Source organism: Nipponia nippon, unplaced genomic scaffold, assembly GCF_047370975.1.
Source record: "Nipponia nippon isolate SJK-2023a ecotype South Korea unplaced genomic scaffold, ASM4737097v1 scaffold_6, whole genome shotgun sequence".
NCBI classification, from domain to species: domain Eukaryota; kingdom Metazoa; phylum Chordata; class Aves; order Pelecaniformes; family Threskiornithidae; genus Nipponia; species Nipponia nippon.
Window position 1 is genome coordinate 72,211,452 of NW_028262380.1, and position 18,824 is coordinate 72,230,275.

General features: G+C 36.7%; 1 long non-coding RNA gene across 1 annotated transcript; it reads right to left on the reverse strand.

The window, feature by feature from the left end:
• Positions 1 to 2,408: 2,408 nt before the first annotated feature.
• Positions 2,409 to 16,865, reverse strand: LOC148051558 (uncharacterized). Its single transcript, XR_015699866.1, has 3 exons — positions 16,810 to 16,865; positions 2,824 to 2,903; positions 2,409 to 2,681 (listed from the first exon to the last, which is right to left on the reverse strand). It is a non-coding gene; the product is annotated as an uncharacterized LOC148051558 (long non-coding RNA).
• Positions 16,866 to 18,824: the final 1,959 nt, after the last annotated feature.

Sequence of the window (18,824 nt, forward strand, 5' to 3'; positions counted from 1 at the left end):
CGTTCATATATTTACTTATATTTTAATTATATGATTCTCCAAATGTGTCAGATAAATAAGAATATGTGCATTGTTACTATTAATATATTTCCACCGTATGTCCATTGATAAGAGAAGTACAGTATTGCACACAAGCACATCACTGAATTTTAAAATGAACAAAACTACAAAGTTTAATATTCTGAGTTTTGGTCACGGTATTGAAGGTTACAATGACTTGACGCTTGTCAGTGTATTTCTTACATTTAAAACATAATTTGATTTTAAAACTCAGACATTTTTATGCACACAAATGTTATCACGTTGATAATGAGAAATATGCAATTATTGCTGAAGTATTGTGTCACAAAACAAATATAATTTACATTTAATTTATCAGTTCTAACTTTACAAGGAATGTTAAGAATGACTGTGGTTGAAAGGACCTTAAATATTTCTTGAACAGAGCCCTACCAATGTTATTCAGGGTGAGGCTGAAGTTGTAGTCGCTGTCGTTCACTGCTGTGTTCCCTGTACCTTTCTACTGTGGCATATTCTTTCTATCATATAATATTTGGGTTTTGACAGATCACTGTAGCATAATTAGAACATAGGATTCATTTAACTTTCTTATCGCCTAGTCAAACGTGAACTCATTGCACTGTATGACATGCAATAGGGAAGCACATACAATGGAATGTAATAATGGACAAAATGAAATGCTTCCTTTATTTAGATGTTTTGAGATTACCGTTTTCTAATTAAGATTTATATGTTGGTGTATACACACATTTACACACACACAGAGATATATAGAGATATATATATGTGCCACCAGCTCTCCCTCATAAGTAGGCCTGGGAGTGAATGAAATACAAGAAGGTAAGTCTGAAATGCTTCAAAGTTTGAACAAACCTCAGACTTTGATCTTGGTTGTGACTGTTACTGTCAGCACAGAATCAGTGACGGTGATGTCTACTGCTTGCAGTTTGCACCTTCACAAAAACCCTTGCTTGCTTACTTTCATCAAGCTTCGTTCTAGTCTCACTCCCCAAACATAAGGCAACTGCTTATTTACGATAAAGGAAAATACTGTAGGACAACTACTGTGCTATATGCTTAATTATCTATTTATGCATTCATATTATTAACTAATAATCATAAGAAATATTTTTGGCCTACAAAATGTTGGTCATTATTTAGGTGGCCAGTACATATCATGATGATAAGTTTAGCTTCACCGTTTCGTCATGATCCTGTACATTACTTACAGACACAGACCTAGATAATCTCTTCTGAATTTACTCACTTAGTCTGGTGGGGCCCTCAAATCCATACAAGACAACTCAGAAGTGGTCTTAGAGGATAAACAGGAAAATGTCATTACAGCAGGAGTCAAGCCTAAGCTATAAATTGGAGACCTAAGCTTCTTTAAGTATGGGGTTTCTGGCTGGCAGTTCTCCAGTACTGGACAGTTATGTCCATGTTTAGCATTTTGCTTACAGTTGTCTCGTAATTAAGTTATATCAATGCCATCTCATGCAATTGTCTATATAAGAAAGAAGCCATTCAAATGCATTGTATATCCATATATGAATTTCAAAATCAGTTAAGATAATCATGTCACATTAAATAGCATAAGGTGACAGAAGGTTCAAGTGGGAGGCTTTGGCAGTTTTAGCAGACATCCTTAAATCAACAACATAAATTTTAATATAGTAATTGTATTACACCAAAGGGATGTGTTAACAGGATACTGCTTCCAGACTATTTACAGAGAATGCAAGACATAAGTAAAATAATATAAATACATTCATATTTTTTCTAACCTCTTTGTTTTTTAAATCTTCTGCAAACAATCCAGCCGAAACAAATCTTTGTTTTTATATCTACTCCATTTCTAAAACCCCTATTGGGTTAGACTTTCTAACTAAAATATGCTTCTTTATGCATGTTTCATAGAAAATGTTTACTCAGACATCGTGCGGTGTTTTCTGCAATGTATGGCCTTGGCATTGCAAGAAAATGAAAATTTCCAGAATCTTGTTTAAAGCTCATTTCTATTAACGATTCACAGACAAATATCTGTTAATTTGTCATATGAAGACAGGGGGACCAGTACATTTTGTGACACTGTTTGGTGATGTAAGCAGACTAAAAATTGTCAAGGTTTTCCCAGATTCCTTTTTTTAGGATTGTGACAAGGTGAAGGGAATTTCCTAATTTTCACAGAGCAATACAAGAAATCCCAAGACCACGTGTTCACCTAGTCTTGGTGCTGGTAGCACTCCACCAGCCAAAAGCAACGGCTACCAGGGCAAATTCTACAGTACAGTGGAACCACACAAGTAAAGCTAAACAGTTGGTGCCAAGAATTCAGTATTGACACCATACGTGCTCTGCGGGGGCTACTTCATACTCACCCTGTGGACTGAGCATTCTTTGATGGTTGAAGTGCAGAAGGCAGGCTCTTGGAGTGTGCATCTTCCAGTTTTGTTTCGCCCAAAAGGAGGTGCTTCTCAAGCTCTTGAGGTTGTCCACAACATGAACTGACATACTCTAAGTAGAGATGAGTCACAGATGCATCCCAAAGCAGCGGCCCAATGCCTGCATGGCCCACCAGTGCTGTTCAGAGATGGCAGATAGTCCGCTGGAGTTTTCACCACGTTGGAATAGCATTTGGTTTTGATGGAGATGAGAATCTGGAAAAACGTAGTAGGGAACACATGAGAATAACTTGTTCCAGGCAGGGTATCTGCTAAACAACACATCACCGGTCTTGATCTTCAGTGAGGTAGTGAGCAGTGAGTGAGAACTGCTCAATGCACACTGATTGTTAAATACCTTCTGATCAGTGGTGGCATTTCCTCCAGGCCTGCAGTGGCAGTTCAATGCAAAAGGTTTCCTTTGGCTCTCTCTCCCCCCTGAACCAGTAAAAACAGATAAAGAAGAGATATTGTGGCCTCTAAGTAACCACTTTTCGGGGGGGGGGGGGGGGGGGGGGCAATTCTGTGACTTCTTACATATAAAATTTACCATCCCAAAGTTAGAAAGCCACAAAGATATCAAAATGGTTCTAATTTTAATAATCAAAGACACGTATTATTACACTAAACCCTCAGATTGGGTGACTACTGCTGCAATATACACAAACACCAATAAATGGTCAAAATCAATTGTTTACATTAATGCTAAACCAGATAATCTCAAAGAAAGGCAATTGCTAGTTAATTCTAGCATCTTTGCAAGTGTCCGTTTTAACTATTGTCCCAGGCTACTCAGCTTTATACTTAGTTTTTTATATTCTATGTTATACTGAGCTAGTATAGAGTGAGACTAATTGAGATCACTATAGAAATTAAGGTTACATATTGATAAATGCCAGGATGATATTGTGCTCCAGTAATCCTCAACAGTGCAGCCATGAAAATTAATACTATTTCTGGATTGCACTATTTTCTTCTAACAGTTTAAATGGAAAACATCTGATCTAGAATTGTTTGCAATGGGTAAAAGGAGCATGCATGGTAAAGGATCTGACATATTTGTAAACCAGCAATTATGGCATATACCCAGCAATTTGAAATATTTCTGAATTGTTCAGCACATCCCCAAATTGCTCGTGTAATGAAAGCACATGAAATTGTTATTATCATTGTTTCTAGTTGTCTTCTATTTCCCACTGGAGACTTTTTTTGTCAGCTTAATACATTTTTGTTTGTTTTCAGCTCTGGCTTTATTTGGTTTTGGTCCTGGAATGAAAATCAGCTAATGACACCTTTTCTCAGTCTGCAGAGGCTTCCGCTGTCTAGCAAGAGTGGATTAGTCACTCAGTGCGCGATCTCAGAGCGAGATTGGGGTTTGCTGCTTTATTTGTTTATTTAGATTTATTTTAGAGCAGGGAGATCCACAATGCAGCTGTACAGGACAGTGTCATCTACACTGTCTGAAAGCTGCTAATAGTCACTTCATATCTTAAGAATAAACACAATGGGCTCTTCACTGATGGATTAATTTTTTTTCCAAATTAAATGAAGAAATGCAATAGAAATCTGAAAAACCTCTTGCCAAAGGCCCAACATACCAACGCATAGTATTTTTGAGAGTTGAGAGCAGAAGTGACTCAGGGATTAGGAACGACAGTTGTATCATTTTATCTCCTGATTTTCAGCCTGAAGCTAGTCAGGTTGCTGACAAATATCAACAGAAGCATTACTTAACAGCTTAGAATGGGATACAAAAGAACAGTCGCAATCCACCCACCCCATGCCCCAAATGTTGTTTTATAGATGCTTTATGCCACACTGGAAGCATAGGACAGCTGTAACCCAACTAAAATAGCTCTCAGATGACTTTCCTGCCTAAGCCGTAAGTAGCGCAGAGTTGCTTTATTCTCTGCAGCACCGCCACCACAGCCAGGGACAAGCAGGGATGGCTGCAGCGTCTCCATCATCAGCTGCTGCCAAAACGATGCCTCGGGAACACAGACAGTCTCTTAGAAAATGGAGTGGTTCTCAGGATGCTCCGATTCACAGGGGACCAGGCTGGCACACGCTCGAAAGAACTGGGAAATAAGGGAGGTTTTGCAAATTAGCTAGTACAAAGAATTTTGATGGTAGTGCCCAAATGAAAGCTCATAAAGAATTAAAATATGACAACTGTCATAACAACAGAAAGCATTGTTATAATGTGAGATCATCTTACTAATTTGTCGTGGCATCCCTGAGGATAAGCAGGCATTTTGGTTTTTCATTTTGTTTGACTGATACCAACCTGAACATCTAGACTGCAGTGCTTAAAATACAAACCTTGGAGAAGAATATCAAGCTGCGTACATACAAATCGGAGATGTATTTGCCAATGCAACATATTGTGTCTGGAATAATTACTCAGTTACCAGTAAAACCTCTGCAAACAAATGTGTCTTGCAGTTTAAAAAAGAATATAATAATATATATACTTTGAAATTGCAGAGTCTATATAAGCTAAATAAATCATCAGGCCACAGCAAAGAAAAGGATTCTAACTCCAACTCTAATGATGAAAAGCAGTTTTTAAAGATATTCTTACTAAAGGACAGAAGAAAGTATAGACAAAATCAGATTATTTGGATCACCGCTAATTTGTTCTGGGTTTGTGTTGTGGTTTAGCCCCAGTCGGCAACCAAGCACCACTCACCCTCGTTCACCCTCCCCTCCGGTGGGATGGGGGAGAGAATCTGAAGAGCAAAAGTAAGAAAACTTTGTTGAGACAACTGTTAAGAACAGTTTCATAATTGAAATAAAATAAAATAAAATAAAATAAAATAAAATAAAATAAAATAAAATAAAATAAAATAATACTACATTGTAATAAGTAGTAATGAAAAGGAAAATGGAGAGAGAGAGAAACAAAACCCAGGAAAAACAAGTGATGCAACTGCTCACCACCTGCTGACCGACGCCCAGCCCCTCCCTGAGCAGCGATCACTGCCCGCCCCCCCCCCCCGGCCAGCTCCCCCCAGTTCATATACTGGGCATGACGCCATACGGGATGGCAGAGCCCTTTGGCCAGTCTGGGTCAGCTGTCCTGGCTGTGCCCCCTCCCAGCTTCTTGTGCACCGGGCAGGGCAGGGGAAGCTGAAAAGTCCTTGACCAGCGTGAGCACTACTGAGCAACAACTAAACCATCAGTGTGTTATCAACATTATTCTCATCCTAAATCCAAAACACAGCACTATACTCGCTACTAGGAAGAAAATTAACTCTATCCCAGCTGAAACCAGGACAGTTTGTACACCTTTCACAGCCCAAAGAAACCTCGTCCATGATTGAGTCTCCCGAGCATTATTGCAGTACAAGTACATGAAGAAAATACAAAGTTATTAGCATAGACTTAAAACCAATCTGAACAATTCATATCCATAGTTGACACACAGAGAAAAATATAGGTATGTTTAAAGTGAAAATCAATTCCTAAGTACAACACCAAGACGTGTGCCTGTTCTCTTTCTCGCATAAATTCACAGACATACTGCTGGCATAGATGTGTGTTTTGAGGGAGGGGAAGAGGTTGTCTTCACTTTCCGTTACTCAATTAAAGACCACTGTCAAAAAAACTATATTTCAAGAGCTGTAAGGCTTCATGTAATTTCAACTTCTGACTCAGAGTTGCTATCAAAAAAAATTGAGTAATGAAAATCAAACTTGATAAACACTTGTTAGCTGTCACTTTTTACAGTTTTTATTATATAGAGTTGATAAATTTTCTCCATTTTATCAGGCCTATTCTATTAGTGCACTTATATGCTAAATATACGATAGCTGTGCAAATTTCTTAAATTTCCTATGACAAGAATCTCTTGACATTTGTGTTTTTCCACTTAATAGTCTGAAACTTCAGCAACTGAGAAGTTATAACATACAAAGGTGAAAACTCTGAGCATAATCTATTTTTTATAATAACTAGTGCTTGGTATGATCATGGTTTTGAAAAACAAAATTATTTGTTTTTTCTTCTGAGCTTTTGATGAGAAGAAACTGCTTTCATATTATTTCCCAGATTTATGGGAATAAGAGTGACTATGGAGTAATATCAAAAACAGTATTAACTGTGCAAAGTGTATAGGAGAACCGAAAACACACCTAGAGATACAACTAACACCTCAGACAGGCAGCTGTGCTAACACGCACTTTCTTTTTTCCTTTCTCTTCTCTCAGTTTTCTTCTGGATTTCAGTATTTTCTTGAGATTACCACTAAGAGTTTCTTCTTTCTTCTCCTCCTCTTTGTCCAAGATTCTTTTCCCGAGTAAAATTAAGCTATTTGTGGTACTCTATCAGTCTGGAAACAGTTTGAGTCTTTCCCATTGACTTCTTTTTAACTATTTCTCCTTCTATTTCATGTCAAACATTTAAAGTAAATTGAAAGCGGGGAAAAAAAAGGTTCATAATTCTCCAGTTGAAGCTGAAGGGAAACAGAGGGAGAGTACTGCAGATGAGATGTCAATTGCTAAAATTACCTTGTCCCAATGATCAGACAGGCCTTGGATTTATCAAACTACAGGGCACTCCACAAGGTCTGTTTAGTTCTCCCATTTGTTTCACAGCACTGAACTGAAGGAACCGAATGATTTGAGCATGGTTATTGATTAATATTGTTTATTGCATATATTGTTCCAGGCACTCAGGGAAAAATATAGGTATGCTTAAAAGAAAATAAATACATAAATAAGATGGGATGCTGGACTCCCTTTCTCCCCCACCGCATGCGTATGCATTAGCACAGCTCTGAAAAGCCCCCTGGACAATTCGTAACGATAGCAGGCACTTAGGAAAAAGCATAGGTATATTTAAAACTAAAACATATATATAAATAAGATAGTAAGGGAAGCTGTATACGTATGTCAGCAGAGATATGAAAGCTGTTTGAAGAATTCTACCAGTAGTAAGTGTGCCACAGGGCAACTGCCTGAACGCACAAATGAGATGGACCAAAATAATTCCTTTGCTGAGCATCACCCTGAGAGAGCGTGACTTAGCAATACAAAGGACACACACAGGACAACTGGGAATGTGAAAGCTCTGCCTGGAGGAGCACTAGCTGCTATTTTGATAAGATTTTTTTTTTCCTTGGAGTACTAAATCATACGTGAAATTTTAAGAAAACCTCAAAAAATTCAGCATTTCAAACTCACGCTTGAAAGTATAGAACTCTCTCATGTTTTCATGTTTTTGTCAGTTTAATTCACAGCAAGAGAAAAATTTTCTACTTAAACCCTGTTTTTTGAAATGACCTGGGTCATTAATAAATTCTAGTCCCTGGTGCGGCTGTTACTATTTCTCATTAAAAACATTTTCTAAATGGCTTTAGCTAAATCGCAGAAAGGCTGTAAGCACCTAGTAAGAGTGCCCAGAGTTAGTCTGCAACAGCTACTACTTCTGAATTCACACGCTTACCGATTTCTCACTAGCGTCTTTGTGTAGATAGACCCTTCCTAGTGACTGAAACAGATTTTCTGCATCAAAAATGTCTCTTACTTGTGTTGTAATGAAGAGGTTTCATACTTCAAAGTGTCAAATTGTGTCACTATAAGACAAACAGAAAACACTTTGATCTCCAAGTATGTCTACACAATGTACTGAAGGGGTGATGACAGTACAGACATTCATTCTAGTTTGAATTTAGCTAGCATGGGTAATGTTAAGAGCCTGCATGTCTAAGTATAAACTAGTAGAAATCTGATGGGGACACTCCCTTGGGCTGCTAAGGAATAAAAAGGAGCCATTCTTTGTGGCTAACAGATTACTAACAGAACCATCTCGTTTTATAGTCTGCAGTTCAAAGGGTGCACGTGTAATGTTAACACAGGGCAACACATTTTCATTTCATATTATGTCAATTTTTATTGATATATATTGGGTTTTAATATTAATATATTCTGGTCAGAAGGCCTGCCCTATCAAATTCTGTTGTGCTGGCAAAATCATAAATTTAGACTAAAACATATGCTTTCATAAAGTATTAGGAGTTCCTTGTTTCTTTCGTTTATTCACGGTATTTCTGGCACTAGTATACAGACAGTGAGATTTTGAGCCAATTGATCCACTGTCTTCCTCTTTGTCTCTTCTTTGACCTTACAATGAATAACCCAGTCTTTTCCCAGTTTTTATATCCTTTTCCAGATTTTATTGCTGCTTATAATTACTTGGGACCTTTTGTTTCTAAGTCCGTGCAGGCTTGATGCTAGCAAAGCTTTCCGTTTTATTCCAGCATGCTTTTTTTGGATCAAAAAAACCTCTCTTTGGCTTAGAAAAGAGAAAATATTCCAGTCAACAAGTGGCAAACATTCAGTGACAGATGTTAAAAATAAAGTATGCATTAGAATACTTCAAATGTTATCTCATGTCAGAGTTTGAGAGGTCTGTAACAGTTGTACATTTGTACATGGCCACTGCTTCTGTGACATAATCAAATATAAGAATAACAATATGACTATAGATTACAAATAAAAGTCAAAGAAAATGTCAAAATTCTCAAACAAAATTTGAACACCTGTAGAAAATTTTAAAATAAAATACTACACTGATCTGGAGGAAACTGTTTCCTGGTTGTGGAGAATTTGAGATTTACTCTTGTTATGAATCAGAATAGAAACATTTTGAAATGTCATCTTTTCTGGTAAAATGGAAAATCACATTTTTGAGCAGGGCTATTAATCCTTACTCTAAGCATGGTCTAAGCGTGGCCTGCATGACATGAAAAAGAGTCAGATTCAGCCGCAACAGGAGCTAGAAGCTCCACTTGTTTGATGATGAAGAAACAAGTAGATGCTCTTTTTTGTTACAGTTCTAATTCACAGACTCTGTTAAATCTAACAGAATACTAATTACCTTAAGTGGATTTCACAGTTGACAGAGACCTTTGCCAGGAAGACAAGCTTGACAAAGGCAATTGAAACTTAGCTAATGAAGAATACTAGATCCACCTTTGAGGAATGTTAAGTAAGTGCTTTGCTTTTTATGAAAGGTACCTCTTTTATATGTAAAGTAACCATAGAAATGTCAACATTTCATTCTTCGACACCTTGCTAAATTCTACAGAGGGTTATCAAATTACCTTCAGGTTTTCCTTTTCCGTAATTATATTTATTCATACAGCATTTCCTTGCAGTGAAGCTCTGTGGACCAATCCTGAAAAAGGCACACTCAACATTTGCTTAACACAGCTTAATCAAACGAGTCTTCATACTGACAATCACAGTATGGTAGAAATTTCTTCCTTGCAAATGAGGGCTATGCAGGTGTGTCTAATTATTACAGAATTGCTTGAAGCAGACAAAAGTGCAGGTGAGAGCTGGGACCACAAAAATGTTCTTTTGTGATCATGTTACCTCAGGTAGCTCAAAATATGCAAATAACTACTGCCTTTGGTGGTACTCAAGAGCTAATACCAGCTCAGAATTAGTACAAAGTTGGGATGCTTTAAAAGCTACTGAGAAATAAGGGCAAAGCCTTGCTTGTGTGGTTGGCTGGGTGTTCTGGTACAGTCAGGATCAAAGACACAATCCAAAAGCTTTAAGATAACTCCTTTTCATACTAGAAGTTGCTTCCTCATTTTAGAAGATCTTGTGATACTGTAGCATTCTTACGTACTAGAGTACACGGCTGTGATCCTCGTGCTACTGTGAAGTATTTTATGGCTTACCTGGATTTTTCAGGGAATGAAGTGTTTGGTCTTCAGCACCAGTAAGATGTTCTATATGCACATAAATTAAAGTTGTTCAGGTAGTAGAGAGTTTCAATGACTTTTTAAAGCCAGAAAAGAGTTTATTTTCTAATTATTCAGGGTTTTACTGAAGAAGCCAATCAGAGAAAGATTTCTTTGAAAATGATCTAGTTTAAAGTTTTTGCTCTCTCTTTTCTGAATCATGTCCTACATGATAGTTTCAATTATTTATTATAAGGCAATGGTAAAAAAGTGTTAATTAGCAAAGATGAAAAAGACTGACTCAATGGGAGCTCCTGTAAAGAAGCTCTTATTTCTAATGCCTGAGGTGACCACTAATTTACAGCTTTTGATAGCTTGCCTGCATGGTTCACAGAGTAAATTGGTCTTGGAGAAAAAATACTGTACACCTTATTCACTGTGGTTAATGAAGAAGGTCTAGGTTTTGCTGTTGTTTTGTTTTTATTTTTTTAGTTCAGGCAATTTAGTTTTGATAAAATGGTTTAACTTGACAGCGTTAGAAATTAAAATATGCAAAGAGAGAAAGTATGACACTGGAACTGCAAGAGTTTCTTCATTCAGCGGAAATGCCTATACTCAGCCCAAGAGGCCAGCTCTAAAAATAATCATGCTTTTTTTTTTTCTTCCTGTGCCAATTTCAGCTAGTCTTTTCCATCTTACAAAAGTCTTTAAGAGAAAAAAAAGCTTTAAAAATACTAATATCCCAAGATCTTCACACTTTTTTTGTCTTAGTGAAAATAAGAAAGAGGAAGAATAACACACAATACTAGATGATCATGCTAATAACGGGAATCACACAGAAGACAGAAACTAAAATTTCTCTTAAATGTAATGCAGCAAAATTACCTTCATCTTCTGTTTATGTGTTTTATTATTTCATCATAGCTAGACCTATACAACAGTGTGAAACAAGTTCCTTAACAAAATGAATTATTTTAATTAATTAGAATACTCAACAAGGGCCAATAATGCAGTGGTCAGAGGTCTAGTTTGACTATTTTTTGCCTGTACTCTCCAGTGGACATATCTGCTTGTTTCTTGAAAGTTACCACACAAGAATCATTTTTATCACCGGTTGTCCCAACTGGATTTGTAATAGATGTGACTTATCCTTATGTGAAGGATTCTGTCTCTCCTTCCCCCCCCCCTTTTTTTGCAATTTTCCCAACTCTCCTAGTCATTCTCAAAAAACAAACAACAACAACAAAAAACAAACCCAAAACTAAATTAGCCTTCAAATTTTGTTCATCCATTTTGGCATTTAACATAGCTAGGTCAAGAGAACAATGTAAAATTTTTCGAGTGACCAATATGGGATACTGGGTTCCAAGGACCTGAGACGTGCTGCACATCCCTCACACCAAGCTCTTCAAGGAAAGCAAGAGTCTTGAATGTTGCTTATTTTTTTCTTTACTTCAGGTCACTGGCTTGGTGTTCAGCTAGTAGAAATGACTGGAATATTTTTCCAGTGCTATCTGAAAAGTTTTCGACTATGTCTGTTCCATCCACACTAACCCAGAATCCTGAGTGTCCATCTACTGTCTTTCCCAGTTCTGTCGATTTTCCTTACGCCTGTATTCTTCATGTTGTTTCACAACATCACAGCTGTGCAAGACCAATTCCTCAAACCTCCAAGCAGATAAATTCACGTGAAAAACTCACTCTTTTCTTAATTCTTTATGTTTAGATCTTTCAAGCCTTTCAGATCTGCCTCAATTAACACCTTTCCACTTAGCCTATTTTCTTTGTTTATCTGTTCATTTCCTTGTTGTTTTCTTTATTAATGAGATATTAATTGACAGTCTCTGTGATGTTTCTTATGCTTCCAGCTTTTTTTCATCTCCTGACAAGCCTTGCTGAACATAAAACAAGAACAATGAACGAAGTCATTGTGAGAGTTAAACTAGAAAGAACTATAAAACGGTAAAGTCCAGAATCAACAGCAACAGATAAAAGATTAACATGATACTGCTGTTGTGAGGACTTCATTATCACCATGTTCCTAGTCAGAACAAAGGTGTGAAAGGACAGGAAGGTTTAACAAATTTAGAGTGTGATGTGAAAATAAATTAGGTACTCGTGGTCTACCCTAAGTTGCTATGGGCTTCAGGACATTTAAAATCCAGAAACAATTAAAATCCAGATCATTCAAATACTTCAAAACTAACTGAAATAATTCTACTATATGGATAGAAAGGTAAATTTACTGGTGTTAGTATCTGAGGTGCCTCTCCTCACCTGGAAGCTCAGGTTTTTTAAAAGATGTTGTGGTATTACTTGATTTTACTATTTTAATGACAGAAAGTAACGATTTTCATTTAATTGTCAAGCTGTTCTTCAGAAATTTATAGACTTTTACCATCCTGGAAAATATTTTGGATATTTAGCACTACTGAAGGTAGACAGACTTTTACAAAGGGTGGTTCTCCCCGTCATCTTATAGAGGCTTCCAGCCTTAATTTATTACCTCTGTGCATTGATTAGAGGACCTAGGAGACCCACTACGAGTAGATATCTAGTTCTTACATAGCTGAGGCTGGATGTCATGAATTTCATACATGTTACCATGTGCCAATATCTGTGAAAATTTGTGCCCCTTAAATTCACGTCCTCTGTTTAAAACAAAAAAGCACATGCTTTTTTGCATATCTGCTTGTCTTCCCTTGCAAAGTCTGTATTTCACCAAACAGGGAAAGGACCAGTGGGTGATTTTCAAAGAATGTGCTCTGATATTTCTTTCAGCTAGGGCCAGTGCCAACCTTAAACAGTAAAAAATAACTTGAAAGTACAAACAGAGCAGAGGATATCATCTGCTGGTGTTGAGGAGGGAGCATTTTCACACTGATTCTTTTCTCTTTGACTTTCTGGTAGCATATAAAACGTGGTCATTCACTTTTAGAGATTCGTTCTGGAAGTAGGCTTAACCAATCAGGAAATTAGAATCCCTATCATGCATCTTTCTCTAGTGAATCACAGAAGGGGGTGAAACGAAGCAAAAGGGGATTTATTAAAGATAAAATTTAATTAAAAGTACAGAGTATGAAATATAATAAATACTAAAATAAAGAAATGCCTTCTGGGGCAGGTAGTGACATGAACATGGGATTAATTTTAATAAGCTGAATAACCCTTCACTAATATGAGTATTGGGGTCAGAGTCTAGCCTAAGCATTTGAATATTTTCCTTGGTTCAGATTTTATTCTTTTCACAGATACGAAACAGTCAGCTTTTTCTGTTCTAGCTGCACATGATTTTGAAAATTGTTTGGTGAACAAAAAGAAATACGAATGGGAAGTTACAAGTTTGCATTTCATAAGGAGGGGGGAGAAAAGCCTTTTCAGTTTTAATTCAGTTCTTCAAGTTTCACTTCAGAAGACATTGGTGTACCAGAAGACACAAAAAAGAAGTTAACTCATGTTCATGTACAAAAGTGGATGACAAGTAAAACTAAAATGCAAGGCATATTATGCAGATTTTTTTTTTTGTGAATGGCAGTTACAGATTTACATAAAATTAAAATAACCTTTAAAATTAGAACAGCCAGGTCACTCTAACGTGCTCTGAATTACTGAGCTAATGATATTCTTATCCCTCCATGTCTTCTAGGCATACCATTGAAAATCTAAACCTGTGCAAGAAAACTTAAGTCGAAAGAGCTACCCTGGGAAAACCACTCCATACTTCTCTATTGGTGCTACCTCTGAAGACAAAATATATTTTAATGGATATTTAAAGCCAGAAGTGTCTAGAGCCAAAAATAAAACAAAACGGCCATTACTTCTTATTACTCTTCCATCTCCATTTTGGACCAGTGCTTTTTTTATGCAGACAGAGATTTGGTTTTGGTGCATATTCTTAATATACTATAAAGAACAAGACTGCAAAGTCGTCAGTTAGACAGCAGTAATGAAATTAGCAAATAATACTTAACTGATTTTCTGAAAAGTGTAGTCAAGATCCAGCTTTTATGCCGTACTACTGGTAAAAACAAACCCAAACTGGATTAAGCGGCCAGCTGGGGATACTGACGGCATAATTGAAGACCTGAGTGGTAAACAAGTATTTTAATTATCTCAAAGAAAAGAGTGTCCAGGGGGAGAGGGGAGGAGTGACCAGAGTACATGGTATTCTGGCAGTCTTCTAAGGATCCAGTCATTGCTCGAGACTATAAATTAGAGCAATCCTGAAGAATATAGAATCACTCGTGTTTTCCATTTCAGACTTTCCCATGGATGCCAGAATCCAGGCTACTAGTTTTAAACAAACAGGTATGCGGAATTCTTTACTTTCAGGACAGGAATTTTAACTCTGTAGTATGACTGTGTCTCTTCTTCCTTTGTGACTCCTATGTGTGGCAAGCTGTTTTCACAGCCTTTTAACGATAAAAACTGTAACACATTTTTTGTAAAGTTTGCATATGGTTAGTAGATGTGATTTGTCTAAATTTATCAGTAGGCAAATTATAAGTAGTTGTCTAGGAGCATCTCTTGCTATTAGAGAATGCTTCCAACCATATATCCATATACATGCTTCCAACCTGTATATGGCTATAGCTGCATATTTCTTAAGTAATTTGAGTCAAACACTTTAAATGTACGGCACTGTTTGTAGTGGAGTGATACAGGACTCCGCTACCGGACTCTAGGATAAATGCTTCTCAATATTTTGAGCAACGATTTGGAAGTAAGCACAAAATCACTGCTGATAAAATTTATGGCTGATGCAAGGATTGGTTGAGTGGTAAATAATTATAATCAGGCCTTGCATTCATCTGGAATGATCTAGATTACAATAGTTATATTTATTTGACTTCCGTTGGTTTTGGCTCTGCTCTGAGGCAGCCAGACGCGTGCTAGCTCTGATTCAAAAAGCATGCAGATGCAGTCAGCCTAACAAGTGTGTCTGAACTCTCAGCAGTGTTCATTAGCTTATTGAGCACACCGTCCTGCTACTCGCGACTGCACAGCTTCTGTTTTGCTGCTGTCTGGGTTTGGAGTATTAGTAGAAAGCATTTGTGTCTTCCTTAAAAATCCCTGCAGCCTTGATACTCTGGGCTCACTCCAGCAAAATGAGTTTCAAAAGACGAAAATGCAATGTTTTTCATCTAATGAAAATGAGTCCTACCTATAGGACAGGGGACTGAACTAAGGTTTTCAACGACAGAAATCTATTGTGGGGATTATATTGGATAAAGAAACTTAGGTATGGAAAAATGAAATTAAAATAAAGCTATCTCACAGTCTTCTAAACTCAGAAATAATGGACAGGAGCAGTTAGGTGGTGTTAATCCATCTAGGTAGCACTGACAATACCGATGCTTAAATGTTTTATCCTGATCTCATGCCCACATTAAAAAAGAAAAACTGAAAAATTCTGAAAATGAAAAGTCACAAATTCTAGACAGAATTTTTATAGTGAGAAAAAAAGATCTCAGTCTCTCTGTCTTTTCAGAAAAAGCATGGGGCAAAACCTGATTGTAGAATTATATGTGAAAGACCAAAAAATACTGAATTTTGAAAGGTCTTTTTTGTCTCTTGGAGAGAGGTATATCAAACACCTGAGCACCATACAAACAAAAGTATGATTACCTCTTACAGGTGGACCAGCTGAGATGATTTTAACCTAATGACTTCAGACTAGGTTGTTGGAGACTGTAAGGATATACTCGTGTATATATACATTTGTAAGCAATGAAGTTGATTAACTATGAGACAAATGGAAGTAGAGATTCTTTGTTTCTTTGGGCAGAATACCTGGCAGTAAGTGAAATGTAACACCTTTGATACCAAAGAGTTGAAACTAAATTATCTAATGCTCCCTTCTACCTTTAATGTCCATGAATCTATGTATTCTTATGTTTGAAGAGCATATTAATGCATCATTTACAACTACCAGCATTTTTATGTTTTAATGACACATTTATCCTGAATATGTTGTGTGTATGACCATGTGCTTCAGTATATAGAATATATTAGAAGTACTGCAGCAATATCACATCTCCCAGATGTAATATTGCAACATGTATTTGCATAAGCACTTTAACTATAGAACATAGTACATTTCCTTCTCTTCTCAGTACAGATCTGCAGAATTTATTCATATACAAGTCTACAGAGAATCAAAGAGTACTTCAGGTTCCATAAAAGTTATGCTTAATGACAATTTTGATTGCTGTCATTTTCACCTTAAATTTTACATTTAAATGTTCAATGCATTTCTTTCAAACCTATCACTGGAGGACTTTATCTAAAGTTATTCAATATCCAGTAATCAAATTGGCAGGATTTCACTTCTCATTTTTTCATCATGAATGCAACCAGCTTACTATTAGCCTGTTATTACTGTCTGTTAATTGGCTTTTAACTGGATTACCAGTGAACTTTCCAATATTCCTGTATAAAAGAGGATCTAAATAGACTTTTTAGTTGATTTAAAAATCATCCAAAAAGAACAGTCTTTCCCATAGGTCTATGTAGAAATAGAACTTTGTTGATACTTGACTAAATACAAAGTTAGATTTTTAGTAAAAAAAATGTTGTTTGCTTTGCTCAGCCTAAGGGGAAACGTCAAAAGGTCTGATATACAGAAAAAAACCTGCCACTCACCCACTGAAAATTAGCTCCTTTGAAGTTGCTGCAGTTCAGGCACTCGTGAACTCAAGCATCTAAAAGAAAGAAGTAGCTACGTTTTAAAATATTTTCTATTATATAACAGTTCTTATTAGTGGAGTCTGTACTGATATTGACAAACACATGATAAATAAATATCTAAGAAGGTAGTAAATACACGGTTTCTAAGCGACTCACTCATGATGTTCCTCCCCAGGTTTCCATTCTAGATCCGTGTTCTGCATTCCTTTTCCCTCACCTATCACATTTTGTCATTGACTGTTCTGCAATGGTATTTGAATGGAGTTTTTGCCTAAGGGCCATAAGTTCAGACACTACATACTCATTTTTAGTACAATCTGTGACCAGAAAAGACATATAAAAACTGTTTTTCATTTCCATTTTGTCTGCACAGTACAATTACCAAAGTTCAGTCACCTTGGACATTTCATGCTACATCTCTGTGCTAGTTTCCTTATTTCCTGAATGCTTCTTACGATACCCTTCGTCATAAAATATTCTATGAAGACTTTAAATGAAAGGTGAAATATAAAATTATTTAAATCAGCAGAAGGGCTGAAAAGCTGCAGGGTAAGGCTGCCATTCAAAAGGAACTTGACAAGCTGGAAAAACCTCATGAAGCTCAATAAAGAAAAAGGCAGAGCCTTGCACCTGGGATGCAGTATCCCCACGCACCTGTGCAGTCTGGTTGCTGATGAGGTAGAAAGCCACTGGGTTGTCTAGAGAGACTGGAATATGTATCCTAGATTTTGACTGGGCCAGGACCTGAGCCGCCTCATTCAACTCTGGAGTGGAATCTGACTTCAGGGTTGAAGTTGCTTTGAGTCAGGTGCTGGGTCAGACATCTCCAGAAGTCCCTTCTGAAAAAAAAAAAAATTCTACGTCTCTATCTCAGCGCAGTTTCTTTCCGCATGGTATCTGAAAGAGTTACAGCGGAGCTCAAAATTGGAAAGCACATGAAGGAGTCGCACATTCTCCCTCTTACATCTCCTTCAAAAAAAAAAAGAGGTAATTTAGAGTGTAAAAAGAAGTTATTGCATGCTCATTTTATTGGTTTCTGATCTCTTAAAAATATAACTGAAAAGAACGTCTTTCTTCTATGATTAGATCTAAAATGCCACGAGACTACAGAGCAGGTTGCTCTTTCTCAACTATAAATTTTATCACTACTACTTCTCGAGTTCTCTACTAAAAATGGACAGCTTGTGAAATACTTCAACCTGTCTGGCTTCTGACACGTCTTCCTGCAAAAATCTGAGTTATCCAAGAACACTCTGTAGCTGTCATGGCTAACTATCACTCCACAAACCTGACTTCTAAAGAAAAATCCTTTGGGACAGCAACATTAGCCAAAAAGTCCGCTTTTCTGTGGAATAGCGCACAAACAGAATTTCTTTTTGTGTCATAACTCTGAATTTGGAAAGAATGTTGCTTCCAATTTTATATGAATGACCAAACCACTGCAACCGTTAGAATACATCCATACATTTTTTTCAGGAAAACATAGGTAAAGATCTGGCACTGTTTAAAAAAAATAAAACACAGCAGAACCTTAGTTCTGGTAAGTCATTTAGTAGCTATCAATAATGACATAAATTGAGCATATGGTTTTTTTAATCTACTGCTAATAGCAATAATAATATTGATGAGGATGATTCAAATACTGTTATACCGTTGTACTAGATATGCTCTATGGTTTGGACACCTTCACTGTGGAAAATCCAGGTTACACAAGGAAATATTGAATTTGTGTCAAGAAAATTGCCTACATAGTAATACGCTTATTGGCTTAAAAAATGCAAAATGACTGTGCTTTATAACACTTAGAAGATCATTAGACTTAGTATCTCTTCTGACATATTAACCTTTCTACAACTGTGGCAATATATAAATGTTGGGGTTTTCTTTGTTTTTTGTTTTTTAGTAAATGTAAGGTTAAACAACTTAAATCTGGGTTTCAACAAGCAGTTATATTGGGATTGTTGGATATG